Source organism: Aethalodelphis obliquidens, unplaced genomic scaffold (assembly GCF_003676395.1).
Source record: "Aethalodelphis obliquidens isolate GAN/ISIS:26980383/991018 unplaced genomic scaffold, ASM367639v1 scaffold13, whole genome shotgun sequence".
NCBI lineage: Eukaryota > Metazoa > Chordata > Mammalia > Artiodactyla > Delphinidae > Aethalodelphis > Aethalodelphis obliquidens.
In genome coordinates, this window is record NW_020837957.1 from 18,142,890 (window position 1) to 18,161,321 (window position 18,432).

The 18,432-nt window shown below is 39.7% G+C and overlaps 1 protein-coding gene across 9 annotated transcripts in view; it reads left to right on the plus strand.

The window, feature by feature from the left end:
• Positions 1-976: 976 nt before the first annotated feature.
• The window catches only part of ADGRL2 (adhesion G protein-coupled receptor L2), a 273,598-nt gene continuing 256,142 nt past the window's right edge, over positions 977-18,432 (plus strand). For 3 of the 9 annotated variants that reach the window (XM_027114158.1, XM_027114157.1, XM_027114164.1), the window contains exon 1: positions 982-1,242. The gene's annotated coding sequence lies outside the window, so the exon portion shown is untranslated. Of the gene's footprint in view, positions 1,243-18,432 lie in introns of all 9 variants that reach the window. The other 6 variants (XM_027114165.1, XM_027114166.1, XM_027114167.1 and 3 more) reach the window with 4 other exon arrangements.

An 18,432-nucleotide genomic window follows, 5' to 3' on the forward strand; every position in this document is an offset into this window, starting at 1 on the left:
TAAATCAATCCAAAAAAAAAAAAAGCAACACAGTTCGCTTGATTTAAATGTCATTGAGGAATTAAAGGGTCTGAGAAAATTAATATTCTACCACTTCCAGAGGACATTGATAAAGTGGGTAGAAATTGTAAGTCAAAGACATACCATTTATACATATTGAGACCCATATTTTCTAGACTTTGTTCTGATCATGTTACACTTACAATGATTAATAAAACATAAAATTTTGGCTGGTTTCTAAAATCCTGTCTTGCTATTTCCATACCTGAATTTCATTTATGCCTATTCCTATAAAAAAATATGTAGCCAATCAACTTTTTTTTAATACTACCATCAATTAAAAAATCATTGAGTACCAGCTATTCTACTACTCTGTAAAGAGGAAGAGCTTCCCTTTTCCTAAGATGTTTACAGAACATTTCTCCTATTATCCTTTTCTTTTTTTTTTTAACATCTTTATTGGATATCCTCTTCTTTTAAGAAAAAGTAAAAGAAGCATAACTATTTGATTTGCTATCAGAAAATTTAAGAGCAAAATGTACAACATATGCAGTGATGTTTGTTTTAATTATTTGGGGAATTCCAATTTTCTTTGTCTTTTGTTTTGAGAGTGCTTGTTTTTAAAAAGGTTAAAATATAGTAATTCTCTATGCTTAAAAAAGCTATATTTTTAAGGAATGAATATCACAAAGAATCTATTTTTGCTGAATGGTTAATTAGAAGAAGATAGTTTCTAAAAAGGAAGCAAACAGAAAGCAGTAGAACTGCCTGGTCCTGCTCAGTGCAGTCCAATCCTGAGTCAGCAAACAGGTATTTGCCAGTAGCAATGAGCATTGTGTACTACGATGACCGTGCTGCTTAACTCGATACTGTTCCCACACCTCTATTAGTCGGGTCCAGTGCGTGGGTAACCCATGAAGTCACCGGGTACTTGAGTGAAATATCGAAAGCAATGAAAGTTGTGAGGGTTTAGAGACTGGTGGAACTGGCTACATGATCACAGCCACACCCACTCTTAAAGTGTACTTGGCAACAAAATTCATGCCAGTATGACACCTGTCTGCATAGGAAATTCATGACAAGACAGAAGGGCAGACTTCGGATCACGATAATAGTGTTGTGACTGTGATCTCCCCAAAGCCTCTCCGGGAAAGATACTCTTTTCTCATTGTATGACAATTGGAATTTGAAGGGAGTTTGCTAACTGATGTTCTGTGTGGACCCAGAAGTACTACCGATAAGGTAAGGGCAATTATATCTCTTGTGATCACTAGAGATAGATTATAAGGCGATTCCCTACTCAGTCTTCCCTCTCAAATGTAGACTGCTGAGGCAATCTTCTTGGCAGTATATTTCAGGATCTTGAACTTGAGGGATAGAATTGTTTGGTGCCTGCTCTGAAAAGAGACATCCAGCCCCTGCAATAGCTGTCTGTGTTGTTTCTGGTTGATGGGATACAGAGAAATGGGGTGATGGTGAACTACGGTTGAGTGGTAAGAAGTGATTTCAGAACAATGTGTCAAAGCAGATCATCTCCCAGGGCCCTACATGAAGACGGTTTTAGTAGCCACCTGTATTTGGAGATTTAAATTTATGAAACAGAATCGTGATGTTATCTCAATTGCTCTAAGGATGTCTCTTCAAAGAAATTGTCACAGAAAGAGTAACTTCGGAGGAACTGAGAAACCAAAAGGAGATGATTTTACTGTGGAAAAGCTAAGGAAAGTCTTCTGCTCTAGAAGTTAACATTTACGGATCTCTTTGGCAAATAATGGTCTCTGTTTGATGAGGATTGAAAAAGTCTTAATCAAATCTAGTAGTCATTGCTGCTTCCTTCTCTCCTAATCTCCCTGATCCTGAATTATGAGATCCTTATCTATTAAAATAAAACAGCATTTGTTAAAGCCTTTTCAGAATTAAGACCAAAACCATCAAAACTAATTGTTTGCTAGTATCAAATAAACAGTTTTTTTTAAAGCTTGATGAATTGTTTGTAAGTGCTAATCAAGTGGGTGGAATCATAAAAGAGGGGAGGAAATGAGCTGAAACAATATATATAATTTGTTTGCATTATTATTTGAGATAATTACAAAGCAGGCATTCAAGAGCTATTTTTTATCTTTATACCAGAAAGGGGAAAATAGGGAGGAGAGGAAAAGCACAAGAACACATAGCCATTGTCAGCTGCAATCTAAAATATTTCTGGATTCACAATTGTCGAATATTAGCATTACTAAGAATGCCAGGGACAGAAGTGTCATGTTGAATGTAGAGTGATAACTTCATAAGAAGGCGAAGCTGAGGATATGACCAGTTTGCAGTCACAGAGAAATCAGCTTTAATTAATTTGAGTGCCAGCTCTGTGTATAATTACACAGCATGAGAGTTTGCATGCAAATGCGGAAATGCTGATTGTTCAAATACTTGTACTTGCTCATTAATACGTTGGGACTAAGCGGGGCTGGCAAGCAGACAGAATACAGCACACACAGTGCCTGCAGGCTAATTTGTATTATACTGTAGTTAGCAAACAGATTTCAGATGTTTCTCCTTTCTTTAAATAATAAGCACAAAAATATGTGCATTATTTTTATCTGTGACATACCTTGTTTTCTTCCTGATTAAAATAAAATGTTTTGGGCTTTTAAAAAACTGTCGAGGGTACACGAAACATTGCAATAACGCCAATTTGACGTCAGTAACGTTGTTACCAGTTATAGAATATTTCTATTTGACGTTTCATGTAATTATCCAAAATAGCCATTTTTTCATAATTGGTGAAACTATATTTTAAAAAGTTAAATTTATATGCAAATTCCAAGGAGGAATAAAGCAATGGTCACAGTTGAATTGCCTACTTGTGTATCAAATCTAGTATCTTGTGTCCAGCATCAGTGGCCAGAGGCTTCAGGGAAAGGAATGATTTATTTGAGAAAGCACCTAATCCTAAAATGTACTGAGGTGAGATTTTCCATTCTGACCCCTGAATCTCTTAGCAGAGATCAGCTTCAACCAAATTCCCAGCTTCTTTCACAATACCCTAGGGAAAAAAATCTTCCTTAATCATAACCAGAAGAAAATATCTGATACTTTCTTCAGAAAGTGGTACAAGAGTATAAGGAATTTACCTAAGTCCCCCAAATCTGCTATTACTACTACCAATGCTACTATTTCCTTGCCAATGCATTTAATACATTCTAATACATTTCAATTCTATTGTACAAATATTTGTGGAGCACCTATTATTTGTCAGATGCTGCAAAGCAGAGGATATACAATAGTAAGCAAGGTACACAACAGACCCTGCATTTGCCATCTCCTTTCTCTCAGGGGTTGAATGAAGGAACCTAACTCGGTTTCCCTGGGAAATATATGCCATTAGCAATGATCACCTTGGAGAAGCCCACTTGCAGAAACTTGAATCTATGTATGGCCTTCCACACACACAGTTCTCCTGGACTTTCTGGGAGACTAATTCCCTCTCAGACATTTCTTCAACCCCATTCTTGTGTAAGATGAAAGGAGCTGCTTCCACCCCCAGGGCCAAATGGACACTGTAAAGGATATGTGAAACAGTCTATCAAGCAAGCTCCAAAGTTTTATAAGAATAGTTTGAAGGGGTTGGCGGCGTGAACACAGCCTGCAGGGGGTTAGTGCACCACGGCTAGCCGGGAGGGAGTCCGGGGAAAAGTCTGGACCTGCCGAAGAAGCAAGAGATTTTTTCTTCCCTCTTTGTTTACTGGTGCGCGAGGAGAGGGGATTCAGAGCGCTGCTTAAAGGAGCTCCAGAAACGGGCGCGAGCCGCGGCTAAAACCGCGGACTCCAGAGACAGGCATGAGATGCTAAGGCTGCTGCCGCCACCAAGAAGCCTGTGTGAGAGCACAGGTCACTATCCACACCCCCCTTCCGGGGAGGCTGTGCAGCCCGCCACTGCCAGGGTCCCGTGATCCAGGGACAACTTTCCCGGGAGAACGTACGGCGCGCCTCAGCCTGGTGCAACGTCCCCCCCCCTCCCCGGCCCCCCTCCTGGCCTGAGTTAGCCAGAGCCCCCGAAGCAGCGGCTCCTTTAACCCCGTCCTGTCTGAGCGAAGAACAGACGCCCTCCGGTGACCTACACGCAGAGGCGGGGCCAAATCCAAAGCTGAGCCCCGGGAGCTGTGCGAACAAAGAAGAGAAAGGGAAATCTCTCCCAGCAGCCTCAGAAGCAGCGGATTACAGCTCCACAATCAACTTGATGTGCCCTGCATCTGTGGAATAACTGAATAGACAACGAATCATCCCAAATTGAGGAGGTGGACTTTGAGAGCAAGACTTATGATTTTTTTCCCCTTTTCCTCTTCTTGTGAGTGTGTATGCGTATGATTCTGTGTGAGATTTTGTCTGTATGGCTTTGCTTTCACCATTTGTCCTAGGGTTCTATATGTCCGTTTTTTTTGTTGTTGTTTGCTTGTTTCTTTCTTAATAATTTTTTATTTTAATAACTTTATTTTATCTTACTTTATTTTATTTTATCCTCTTTCTTCCTTTCTTTCTTACTTTCTACTTTTTCTCCCTTTTATTCTGAGCCATGTGAATGAAAGACTCTTGGTGCTGCAGCCAGGAGTCAGTGCTGTGCCTCTGAGGTGGGAGAGCCAACTTCAGGACACTGGTCCACAAGAGACCTCCCAGCTCCACATAATATCAAACAGCGAAACTCTCCCAGAGATCTCCATCTCAACACCAGCACCCAGCTTCACTCAATGGCCAGCAAGCTACAGTGCTGGACACCCTATGCCAAACAACTAACAAGAGAGGAACGCACCCCCACCCATTAGCAGAGAGGCTGCCTAAAATCATAATAAGTCCACAGACACCCCAAAACACACCAACAGACGTGGACCTGCCCACCAGAAAGACAAGATCCAGCCTCATCCACCAGAACATAGGCACTAGTCCCCTCCACCAGGAAGCCTACACAACCCACTGAAACAACTTTAGCCACTTGGGACAGATACCAAAAACAACGGGCACTATGAACCTGCAGCCTGCAAAAAGGAGACCCCAAACACAGTAAAATAAGCAAAATGAGAAGACAGGAAAACACACAGCAGATGAAGGAGCAAGATAAAAACCCACCAGACCTAACAAATGAAGAGGAAATAGGCAGTCTACCTGAAAAAGAATTCAGAATAATGATAGTAAAGATGATCCAAAATCTTGGAAATAGAATGGAGAAAATGCAAGAAACATTTAACAAGGACCTACAAGAACTAAAGATGAAACAAGCAATGATGAACAGCACAATAAATGAAATTAAAAATACTCTAGATGGGATGAATAGCAGAATAACTGAGGCAGAAGAACGGATAAGTGACCTGGAAGATAAAAGAGTGGAAATAACTACTGCAGAGCAGAATAAAGAAAAAAGAATGAAAAGAACTGAGGACAGTCTCAGAGACCTCTGGGACAACATTAAACGCACCAACATTCAAATTATAGGGGTTCCAGAAGAAGAAGAGAAAAAAGAAAGGGACTGAGAAAATATTTGAAGAGATTATAGTTGAAAACTTCCCTAATATGGGAAAGGAAATAGTTAATCAAGTGCAGGAAGCACATAGAGTCCCATACAGGATAAATCCAAGGAAAAACATGCCAAGACACATATTAATCAAGCTGTCAAAAATTAAATACAAAGAAAACATATTAAAAGCAGCAAGGGAAAAACAACAAATAACACACAAGGGAATCCCCATAAGGTTAACAGCTGATCTTTCAGCAGAAACTGCAAGCCAAAAGGGACTGGCAGGACATATTTAAAGTGATGAAGGAGAGAAACCTACAACCAAGATTACTCTACCCAGCAAGGATCTCATTCAGATTTGATGGAGAAATTAAAACTTTTACAGACAAGTAAAAGCTGAGAGAGTTCAGCACCACCAAACCAGCTTTACAACAAATGCTAAAGGAACTTCACTAGGCAAGAAACACAAGAGAAGGAAAAGACCTCCAATAACAAACCCAAAACAATTAAGAAAATGGGAATAGGAACATACATATTGATAATTACCTTAAATGTAAATGGATTAAATGCTCCCACCAAAAGACACAGACTGGCTGAATGGATACAAAAACAAGACCCATATATATGCTGTCTACAGAGACCCACTTCAGACCTAGGGACACATACAGACTGAAAGTGAGGGGATGGAAAAAGATATTCCATACAATTGGAAACCAAAAGAAAGCTGGAGTAGCAATTCTCATATCAGACAAAATAGACTTTAAAATACAGACTGTTACAGGAGATAAAGAAGGACACTACATCATGATCAAGGGATCAATCCAAGAAGAAGACATAATAATTGTAAATATTTATGCACACAACATAGGAGCACCTCAATATATCAGGCAAATACTAACAGCCATAAAAGGGGAAATCGACAGTAACACATTCATAGTAGGGGACTATAACACCCCACTTTCACCAATGGACAGATCATCCAAAATGAAAATAAATAGGGAAACACAAGCTTTAAATGATACATTAAACAAGATGGACTTAATTGATATTTATAGGACATTCCATCCAAAAACAACAGAATACACATTTTTCTCAAGTGCACATGGAATATTCTCCAGGATAGATCATATCTTGGGTCACAAATCAAGCCTTGGTAAATTTAAGAAAATTGATATTGTATCAAGTAACTTTTCCTACCACAATGCTATGAGACTAGATATCAATTACAGGAAAAGATCTGTAAAAAATACAAACACATGGAGGCTAAACAATACACTACTTAATAACGAAGTGGTCCCTGAAGAAATCAAAGAGGAAATCAAAAAATACCTAGAAACAAATGAAAATGGAGACATGATGACCCAAAACCTATGGGATGCAGCAAAAGCAGTTCTAAGAGGGAAGTTTATAGCAATACAATTCTACCTTAAGAAACAGGAAACATCTCGAATAAAGAACCTAACCTTGCACCTAAAGCAATTAGAGAAAGAAGAACAAAAAAACCCAAAGTTAGGAGAAGGAAAGAAATCATAAAGATCAGATCAGAAATAAATGAAAAAGAAATGAAGGAAACAATAGCAAAGATCAATAAAACTAAAAGCTGGTTCTTTGAAAAGATAAACAAAATTAATAAACCATTAGCCAGACTCACCAAGAAAAAAAGGGAGAACACTCAAATCTATAGAATTAGAAATGAAAAAAGAGAAGTAACAACTGACACTGCAGAAATACAAAAGATCATGAGAGATTACTACAAGCAAATCTATGCCAATAAAATGGACAACCTGGAAGAAATGGACAAATTCTTAGAAATGCACAACGTTCTGAGACTGAACCAGGAAGAAAAAGATAATATGAACAGACCAATCACAAGCACTGAAATTGAAACTGTGATTAAAAATCTTCCAACAAACAAAAGCCCAGGACCAGATGGCTTCACAGGCGATTTCTATCAAACATTTAGAGAAGAGCTAACACCTATCCTTCTCAGACTCTTCCAAAATATAGCAGAGGGAGGAACACTCCCAAACTCATTCTACGAGGCCACCATCACCCTGATACCAAAAGCAGACAAGGATGTCACAAAGAAAGCAAACTGCAGGCCAGTATCACTGATGAACATAGATGCAAAAATCCTCAACAAAATACTAGCAAACAGAATCCAACAGCACATTAAAAGGATCATACACCATGATCAAGTGGGGTTCCTTCCAGGAATGCAAGGATTGTTCAATATACACAAATCAATCAATGTGATACACCATATTAACAAATTGAAGGAGAAAAACCACATGATCATCTCAATAGATGCAGAGAAAGCTTTTGACAAAATTCAACACCCATTTATGATAAAAACTCTCCAGAAAGTAGGCATAGAGGGAACTTTCCTCAACATAATAAAGGCCATATATGACAAGCCCACAGCCAACATCATCCTCAATGGTGAAAAACTGAAAGCATTTCCACTAAGATCAGGAACAAGACAAAGTTGTCCACTCTCACCACTCTTATTCAACATAGTTTTGGAAGTTTTAGCCAGAGCAATCAGAGAAGAAAAGGAAATACAAGGAATCCAAATCAGAAAAGAAGAAGTAAAGCTGTCACTGTTTGCAGATGACATGATATTATACACAGAGAATCCTAAAGATGCTACCAGAAAAGTACTACAGCTAACAATGAATTTAGTAAAGTAGCAGGATACAAAATGAATGCACAGAAATCTCTGGCATTCCTATACACTAATGATGAAAAATCTGAAAGTGAAATCAAGAAAACACTCCCATTTACCATTGCAACAAAAAGAATAAAATATCTAGGAATAAACCTACCTAAGGAGACAAAAGACCTGTATGCAGAAAATTATAAGACACTGATGAAAGAAATTAAAGATGATACAAATAGATGGAGAGATATACCATGTTCTTGGATTGGAAGAATCAACATTGTGAAAATGACTCTACTACCCAAAGCAATGTACAGATTCAATGCAATCCCTATCAAACTACCACTGGCATTTTTCACGGAACTAGAACAAAAAAGTTCACAATTTGTATGGAAACACAAAAGAACCCGAATAGCCAAAGCAATCTTGAGAACGAAAAATGGAGCTGGAGGAATCAGGCTCCCTGGCTTCAGACTATACTGCAAAGCTACAATAATCAAGACAGTATGGTACTGGCACAAAAACAGAAATATAGATGAATGGAACAAGATAGAAAGCCCAGAGATAAACCCATGCACATATGGTCACCTTATCTTTGCTAAGGGAGGCAGGAATGTACAGTGGAGAAAGGACAGCCTCTTCAATAAGTGGTGCTGGGAAAACTGGACAGGTACATGTAAAAGTATGAGATTAGATCACTCCCTAACACCATACACAAAAATAAGCTCAAAATGGATTAAAGACCTAAATATAAGGCCAGAAACTATCAAACTCTTAGAGGAAAACATAGGCAGAACACTCCATGACATAAATCACAGCAAGATCCTTTTTGACCCACTTCCTAGAGAAATGGAAATAAAAACAAAAATAAACAAATGGGACCTAATGAAACTTCAAAGCTTTTGCACAGCAAAGGAAACCATAAACAAGACCAAAAGACAACCCTCAGAATGGGAGAAAATATTTTCAAATGAAGCAACTGACAAAGGATTAATCTCCAAAATTTATAAGCAGCTCATGCAGCTCAATAAAAAAAAAAAAAAAAAAACAGCCCAATTCAAAAATGGGCAGAAGACCTAAATAGACACATCGCCAAAGAAGATATGCAGATTACCAACAAACACATGAAAGAATGCTCAACATCATTAATCATTAGAGAAATGCAAATCAAAACTACAATGAGGGGCTTCCCTGGTGGCGCAGGGGTTGAGAGTTCGCCTGCCGATGCAGGGGACACGGGTTCGTGCCCCGGTCCAGGAAGATCCCACATGCTACGGAGCGGCTGGGCCCGTGAGCCATGGCCTGCGTGTTCGGAGCCTGTGCTCCGCAGCGGGAGAGGTCCCAGCAGTGAGAGGCCCGCGTAACGCGAAAAAAAAAAAAAAAAAAAAAACACTACGATGAGACATCATCCCACACCTGTCAGAATGGCCATCATCAAAAAATCTAGAAACAATAAATGCTGGAGAGGGTGTGGAGAAAAGGGAACACTCTTCCACTGCTGGTGGGAATGTGAATTGGTACAGCCACTATGGAGAACAGTATGGAGGTTCCTTAAAAATCTACAAATAGAACTACCATATGATGCAGCAATCCCACTACTGGGCATATACCCTGAGAAAACCATAATTCAAAACGAGTCATGTACCAAAATGTTCATTGCAGCTCTATTTACAATAGCCCGGAGATGGAAACAACCTAAGTGTCCATCATCGGATGAACGGATAAAGAAGATGTAGCACATATATACAATGGAATATTACTCAGCCATAAAAAGAAACGAAATTGAGCTATTTGTAATGAGGTGGATGGACCTAGAGTCTGTCATACAGAGTGAAGTAAGTCAGAAAGAGAAAGACAAATACCATATGCTAACACATATATATGGAATTTAAGAAAAGAAAAAAAAATCATGAAAACCTAGGGGTAAGACAGGAATAAAGACACAGACCTACTAGAGAATGGACTTGAGGATATGGGTAGAGGCAAGGGTAAGCTGTGACAAAGTGAGAGAGTGGTATGGACATATGTACACTACCAAATGTAAAATAGATACCTAGTGGGAAGCAGCCGCATAGCACGGGAAGATCAGCTCGGTGCTTTGTGACCACTTAGAGGGGTGGGATAGGGAGGGTGGGAGGGAGGGAGACGCAAGAGGGAGGATATATGGGAACATATGTATATGTATAACTGATTCACTTTGTTATAAAAACAGAAACTGACACACCATTGTAAAGCAATTATACTCCAGTAAAGATGTAAAAAACATGAAAAAAAAAAAAAAAAGAAAAGAATAGATTGAAGAGGAAGGCTGTCAATACCCTTCTCTGAAAGCCTAAATCTATAATTTCTCAAGGAGAAAAGCTGGACACATCATGTAGATGATATAGGACAGATATTTGATGCCATTTGGTCTGACCAAAAGTAAGCAGTTATCTACCTAAGTATTCTCGATCAGTTCAGGAACACCGACTAGAGAGCATGAACTTTCCTTCCTTAGATGTCTGTTCAAGTGTTCCACTGCCAAAACTTCCTACAGATATGGGATATGTCTATGTACAGAGGGGAAAGTGACAGTAAAAACACTCATACACACCACCTAGGCTCCCACTTCACTTTCAGAGTGGTCTTAACTCTCTCACCATATATATTAAAAATATGCAAGAAGGAAGGAGAAAATCCAGGATAATGAAAGAACTCAAGGGTATCTTCATGATGTAAAACACAGTACTGTGAAAACAGTGGTTTTCAGGGACTATGAGTTCCAAGTACCCTGAGCTTAAACAACTTTTCCTCTTGGTTCTGTCATGGGCAGATACCCATGATCAGAAAGCACAAACAAAAATAAACCAAAAATAAATTCACAAAATATGTGTGTATTAAGAAAATTCCACTTGCCTGAGACCAAAATATTTAAAAATATTTGGTATGTGGATATATTAGTAACTTTGGCAGGAGAGCAAAAAGTCTTAGAAGATTTTGTCTATAGGAAGCTTCTAGTGTGAGGATGTGGTGATATATGAAATGACCTATTTTCATGGATGATGCAAATAATTTCATGAAACAGTTCCAAGATAGGAAGGAAGGAGAATAAATGTGTAGAGAGGAAAGAAGAAGATTTCATCTGGAGAGAGAAAGTGTTCAGGAATCCTGCGGAAGCCTAGCCACAGACATGAAGAAATTTTGTAACCCAATGTGGAAGCACAACACACCACCGCTGATTCAGAATGGTCAGCTGTGCTGATTGTTACAGAGACTTATAGACCAGCTGACAGCAGCTACTGATTCAGCAAGGATATGGTCAACAGGAACTGTTTCCACAGATTTGTGGGTGCTGGATACATATTTCAAGGGCGTGAGAAAAATGAAAGTGTGAATAATTGGAAATAGGAAATGTGTGGAATCTCTATTCATAAAGTGAAGGAGAAGAAGTGAAGCAAAAGTGGAGATTTAACCATGTTTGTAGGAAAGAAAAAAACTAGTGAAGCTGAGCAATTGGGGGTTTAAGCGGAAATGTGTCCTTAATGGGGCAGTAGTTGGGGAGAGTACAGGTAGCTGTGTTAGCTTTAGAGATTTAAAAAATATTACTCCAAGAAAGGAGAGGAAAGGGGCTGGTGGCAGAGAAAATCCGAGGGAGATGTGAGGAAAGTTATGAGAGTATATGTTGGATGCCCTCAATTCTAGTGAGGATGTTGGTGAAATCATTCCCTGGGAGGGTATAGGAAAGGGTGGATATGACATGGAGATAAAAATGACTTTATTTTCTTACTAAAAAAAAAAACGGTGGAGCAAAAATAATTTATAATATTAGGTAAAGAAATGTGGGACAATGGAGAAATGGAAAATTGTCATTGTAAAAGCTTCACTTTGACACTAACTTGTGTCAAGGTAAAGTGAGTAATGGGACTCGATTTGTAATTGAGAAACAATCTATAACTTTACATTCTTCAATATCAATACACCTAAAATAGTTGTTTACAGTTTAGCGCTCTTCCATTCTCCACTGAGAAAGGAACTGTGGGGAAGACATCTGCACATTGAAGTAAAGGAGACAATGCACAAAAGAGCTTAGTCTTTGGAGAAAACTATCCCTCTGGGCTTCTCCTTCCTTCTGCTCACCTATGGCCTTGTAAATGTATTTATTCAACAGTGGAGAAAGCTGTATGGAGCTGCCTAGGTTTCCCTTTAACCCAGATTCCTGTTAGCTCATACTCCCTGTATTAGGCACCAAAACCTGGGCAGCATTGCCTGAAAACCAGTGTTAAATACAGTTCCCGGGCTTCCCTGGTGGCACAGTGGTTAAAACTCCGCCTGCCAATGCAGGGGACATGGGTTCAAGCCCTGGTCCGGGAAGATCCCACATGCCGCGGAGCAAATAAGCCCCTGCACCACAACTACTGAGCCTGCGCTCTAGAGCCTGCGAGCCACAACTACTGAAGCCCATGCATCTAGAGCCTATGCTCTTCAACAAGAGAAGCCACCACAACGAGAAGCCTGCACAATGCAACGAAGATTAGCCCTTGCTTGCCGCAATTAGAGAAAGCCCACGTGCAGCAAAGAAGACCCAACACAGCCAAAAATAAAATAAATAAATTTATAATAAATAAGTAAATAAATAAATAAACATAGTTCCCATGTATCACTTGGCAAAGAAAGAGAAGGTCCCAAAGGTCTAAGTCTCTGCTTAATATGTCTGGAATTACCATTAGCATTTTAGGACGGGTGTATTCTTGGGCTTAGCTGGCTATTTCAGTTTTCCTACCAGAAGACAGGACCACATCAGTCACTGAGTGGCTGCCAGTGAACACAGGGCAATGCCTGGAAGCAGCAGGCCCGGGTGTGGTATAACAGGGGCACTGTGCATTCTGAGATTCCTAGAGAGATCAGTGGTTGTAGTATGTCAGGGGTCCCAAGGACCAGGTGACATTCAGTAGGCAAAAGGACAATACAAAGGTTGTCTCAGAATGCTTCCACTCCACCACTTGCTTCTCTCAGTTTCCTTGTTTTTTTAATGTTTTTTATTTTTATTATATTTCAAATTTATTTATTTCATCTTATTTATTTTTGGCTGCGTTAGGTCTTCGTTGCTGTCGTGGGCTTTCTCTAGTTGCTGCCAGCGGGGGCTACTCTTTGTTGCAGTGCGTGGGCTTCTCAGTGCGGTGACTTCTCTTGTTGTGGAGCATGGGCTTTAGGCACACGGGCTTCAGTAGCTGTGGAGCACGGGCCTCAGTAGTTGTGGCGCCTGGGCTTTGTTGCTCCACGGCATGTGGGATCTTCCCGGACCAGGGCTCGAACCCGTGCCCCCTGCATTGGCAGGCGGATTCTTAACCACTGCGCCACCAGGGAAGCCCTCTCAGTTTCCTTTTTGTTTGGGTCTCACTTATCCTCCTCCCAATGTGTACCAGATCCCAAATCTAAAGATCCTGTTTACCAGGTAAAAGAGTTTGTAGCACGTAAAAATAGGGAATGTGGAAAGTTTTTTTGTTTTTTTGTTTTGTTTTGTTTTGTTTTTGCGGTACGCGGGCCTCTCACCGCTGTGGCCTCTCCCGTTGCGGAGCACAGGCTCTGGACGCGCAGGCCCAGCGGCCATGGCTCACGGTCCCAGCCGCTCTGCGGCATGTGGCATCTTCCCGAACCGGGGCACGAACTCATGTTTCCTGCATCGGCAGGCGGATTCCCAACCACTGCGCCACCAGGGAAGCCCTAGTGGAAAGTTTTTAAACAAAGGAATAATACTCAAGCCAACTTAAATCAAAGATTTCTTGAGAGTCTACTTTATGTCAGTCACTGCAGTGTATGTAGGGGATTTGAGGATAAACTTGCAAGACACTTTTCTTATGGAGCTCACTTTTAAATGGGAACACAAACCTGTTTGACTAGAATACTTGATGACATAGAGGCACCAAGAAGAGAGAGATTTCTTCTGTAGGAAAAGAAAAATACTGCCAAAGCAAATGCCTGAAGCAAATGAATTTAGGTATGGAAATGCACATAAACATGAGAAAACTGTGTCTTAAAAAGATTTTTCTGGCAGCAATATATAAAGTGGTTTGGATGCAGAAAAGTCTGAAGAGCACTGAGGAAACTATTGGGATAGTGTATAGAAGAGAGGGCATGGAAAAGAGGATATAAATGGCAGCGATATCTAAGAGGAAATATTGACAGGGTTTTGCAAATTATTGTGGAAACAGGAAAGTTGTCGTATTTGACTTTGAGACTTCAAACCCTGGTGATGACATTAAGCAAATAGGAAGCATTAGAAGTCGGAAATGTGAGAGAAAAGACACTGAATTCACTTTGAACGTAATGAGTTTTTCGTGGTGCCAGAGCCTATCGTTGTGGAAAAGAAGACTGCAGGTGGAAACCTGTACCTGGCACTCTGAGATGACAGGGCCCGAGAGAGCTGTGAGGATCATCTGCAGGAAAGAGTAGATGAGATTGTCAAGGAAGAGAGAGAACAAGGAGAGAAGAGGGCTGAGGAACAAACTTTTGAATCACATATATGAAAAGTGTGAAGAGGAAGGAGACAAAAGTTGTAGTCACACAGTTAAAAAGAAAACTGGGGATGTCCACAGAGAGGAAGGGTGGAGAGTTTCTGGAAGAAGGGCTGGTCAGGAGACAAGCAAGAGACACAGACAAAAAAGATGAACTATGAGAATGTTGGGTGTCACAATTAAGTAGTCATTGATGACCTTCAGGAGAGAGGTTTCATTAAAATGATGGGAAGAGAAATCATATTACTAGGTGATAAGTTCTTACCAAATATCTCCAGTGTATTTGAATATTGGAACAAAGCAAAGCATTAAGCTTTCTAGGAGTTTACCCTTAAATTAGAAGAAGAGAAGATAAGGAAGAAGGCCTACTTCAAGAGTGAGGCAAGTAGCACCAGTTTAACCTGGTTTTCTACACCATTACCCAACTAGAGACCTGTTGTAATTCTGGTTTCTCTCAAGCTCTTACTTCGCGTTGTCAAGTGAAGGTGGGTGGCAGTTAATGGAGAAAAGTTGATGCTGTTCAAAGATGACTAAGGTTGTAAAGGACAATTAGGCTCTTCCTACAGTTCATACTTAGGAATTAAAAGAATTTCCCCCTAAGAAAGTCACCTTCACTCCACCCACTGTCCTTGGCCTATTTCATCTTTTTGATCACAGTTTACCTTCGTGGATGTGTGTGAAAATGTTCTATCTTATGTGGCAAGCACATTTGAAAAGGCCTTGATAATATTTCTTTCATGTAAGGGTGTGTTCTTCAGCGACTGCCAATTTCTAAAGGCTACAGAATTCTCAGAAGAGCTTTGTTATCCATGCAGCAAATTCAGTAAAGTCAGCCTCCCTACCGTATTATGCTTAGCTTAAGGAATAGGCCAATCTAGGAAATCCTAAATGAATGTACATCTTCCTTTGGCTTTTGTTTTGATGTAGCCACATGTTGTAGTGCTCAGTGCTCCGGACCTACCCAAAGCAATCTGATAGAAAATAGTGCCATACTACCTGTGAATAGAAAATTAGTTTTTGCCCTATTCAAATACTTTTTTTTAAATGAGCCACCCACAGATCCTCTCCAACTACATACTGATGCCTGTTTAAGTGTGCCGCTGAGGTGCAGTATCTAGATAGTTGGAAGAAAATATAATTATGTGTTTACCTAATAGGTAATCTCTGTGTTACCAAAGAGTTATGTCTGGGGAATATTAATTATTTGTGTACTGTATTAACATAGCAATTGCACATAGTTTGTGTTCTTCTTTTAAAAATACAAGTAGCTATTTGATGTGTCTAAGATTTTTCTACATTTATTTTTAGTTGGAAGAATATCTCTGCCTCTTTTATAATTTACACAATTTTTATTCGTCGAAATATGTATCTGGATACACAGACACGCACAGGCGCTCTCTCTCTCTCTCTCTTTCTCTCTCCCACCCCTCTCTCTCAAATACTCAGGGAGGCACCTTCAGAAACTTGTCCTGCATGGTTGTTGATTTATCCGTCAAAGAAATTCATTTTCAAGAGAATACCTTGCTTTATATGCTTACTAAATTTTTAAAAAATGTTTTTATTATGTTTATGCAAACGTAACTTGGCTAGCTCATAATTTACCAAATGTGAGCATTTGTCAGGGTTATTTCCAATCACTCAGAAAAATGTGCCTTTGTGTATTTTGATTATTTAAAGCAATTTTGTTTCCATTATGCGTATGCGCAGCCAGAACAGCATGGCTGTCTTGACTGAGGAAGTGGGAATGCACAATTTTCATATGTGCCTCTGCAGAAGTGCTTTTGATTGTTTAACCACTGTACAGATAGTGATGTGGGCATAAATGTTTTTGCACACATTTACTTTCCTTGGCACTTCAGAAAAGAGAGGTAATGCAAAACAAACAAACAAAAAATCACGCATGCTGCTATTTCCATTTAAAAGTATATATACTCAAGGGTAAGCTGAGGAAACGTTTAATATTTTGAAATATAAAAATTAGGATACACTCAGAAATCTCTGTCTTGTGACCAAATCTTATTTATAAATTAACTAAACATCTGGATTTTTTCCCTTTGGGCTGTGGGCTGGATTTTTTCCCCTTGTGCAGACTTTATACCAAACTCTAAAGTTAACAGGGATCAAATAGTGTCATTCAAATTTGCTTACCTTGCCTTGAAGCAAACCAGCTTATTTGCTCATTAGATGAGTCCACTACTTTCCAAGGAGATGGAAGAGGGAAATAGGGGCGATTCAAGGCCTTAGAGACCACTATCCTGAATATGATGTCACCATATAACTATATAATCAAGTTGTTTTGTTTTGTTTTAATTTATTTATTTTATTTTTGGCTGCATTTTTTGGTCGTTGTTGCTGCGCACGGGCTTTTCTCTAGTTGCAGCGAACGCGGACTTCTCACCGTGGTGACTTCTCTTGTTGCAGAGCACTGGCTCTAGGGGCGAGAGCTTCAGTAGTTGCGGCACGTGGGCTCAGTAGTTGTGGCGCACGGGCTTAGTTGCTCCGCGGCATGTGGGATCTTCCCGGACCAGGGCTCGAACCCGTATTCCCCGCATTGGCAGGTAGATTCTTAACCACTACGCCAACAGGGAAGCCCGCCCCCTAGAATCAAGTTTTATTTAGTTTTTCTGGGCTATTATATTTTATTGAATCTAAGATGCTATCAATAGTGAGATGCCATCAATATTTTCTATTCTGGGCTCCCCTGGTGGCGCAGTGGTTGAGAGTCCGGCTACCGATGCAGGGGACACGGGTTCGTGCCCTGGTCCGGGAAGATCCCACATGCCACGGAGCAGCTAGGCCTGTGAGCCATGGCCGCTGAGCCTGCGCGTCCGGAGCCTGTGCTCCTCAACGGGAGAGGCCACAATAGTGAGAGGCCCGCGTACCACAAAAAAAAAAAAAAAAGAATAGTCAACCAATATTTGTAAAAAACCTTCGGAAGATGTTAAAATTATCTTATCCCAAACAAATTTTTGTAAAATCCATAACTCAATAATCAACCAAGTAAATTCTTTGATTTAGCTGTCAGAGAATGGACTTTAAGAGAAATAACCTATTTCTCTGTCTCCCTCCTCACCACCAATACCTAAGCCAGTACCTGGCAAATAGTATTTTCCAAATAGATGCTTCTTGAGTGATTTAATTATGTGATTAATTATGACCAGTTCCTTTCCTTCTCTCACATTTGGAGATAGGCATTATGAAGCAAGAAATAATGATAAGGAAAAAATTAAATTGCATTTTAATTGATTCCTCACATATTACATATCAAGATATTTTCTATTACAGTGTAAGATGCTTTTGGCACTATATGCAATATTCAGTTACTCATCACCAACCCATCTATTAATACCAGGCACTCTGGATACAAATCTGAGTGGTGTTATACTCTAGAGCAGTGGTTCTTAAACTACTTGGTCTCAGGACCCTGTTCTACTTTCAGATATTATTGAAGATCCTCAAAGTTTTTGTTTATGTGAGTTCTCTCTCTCAATACTTATCACATTCGAATTAAAATGAAAAAATATTTAAATATTTATTTATTCAACTAAAAATAGCAACAACCTCTAAAGATTTAAAGGTTAAGGGAGCAGGTAGATAAATGAACATGAATTTTCTGTGGTTTGTAATAAGTACAGTGATAGAGGAAAGCACAGGGTCTTTTAGAAACATTTCCCAAAAGAGGATATGTCTGAGTGGGACTCTGAAAGACACCAAAGTGTCAGCTAAGTAAAGAATGAAGTCTTTTTTTTTTTTTTTTTTTTGGCGGTGCGCGGGCCTCT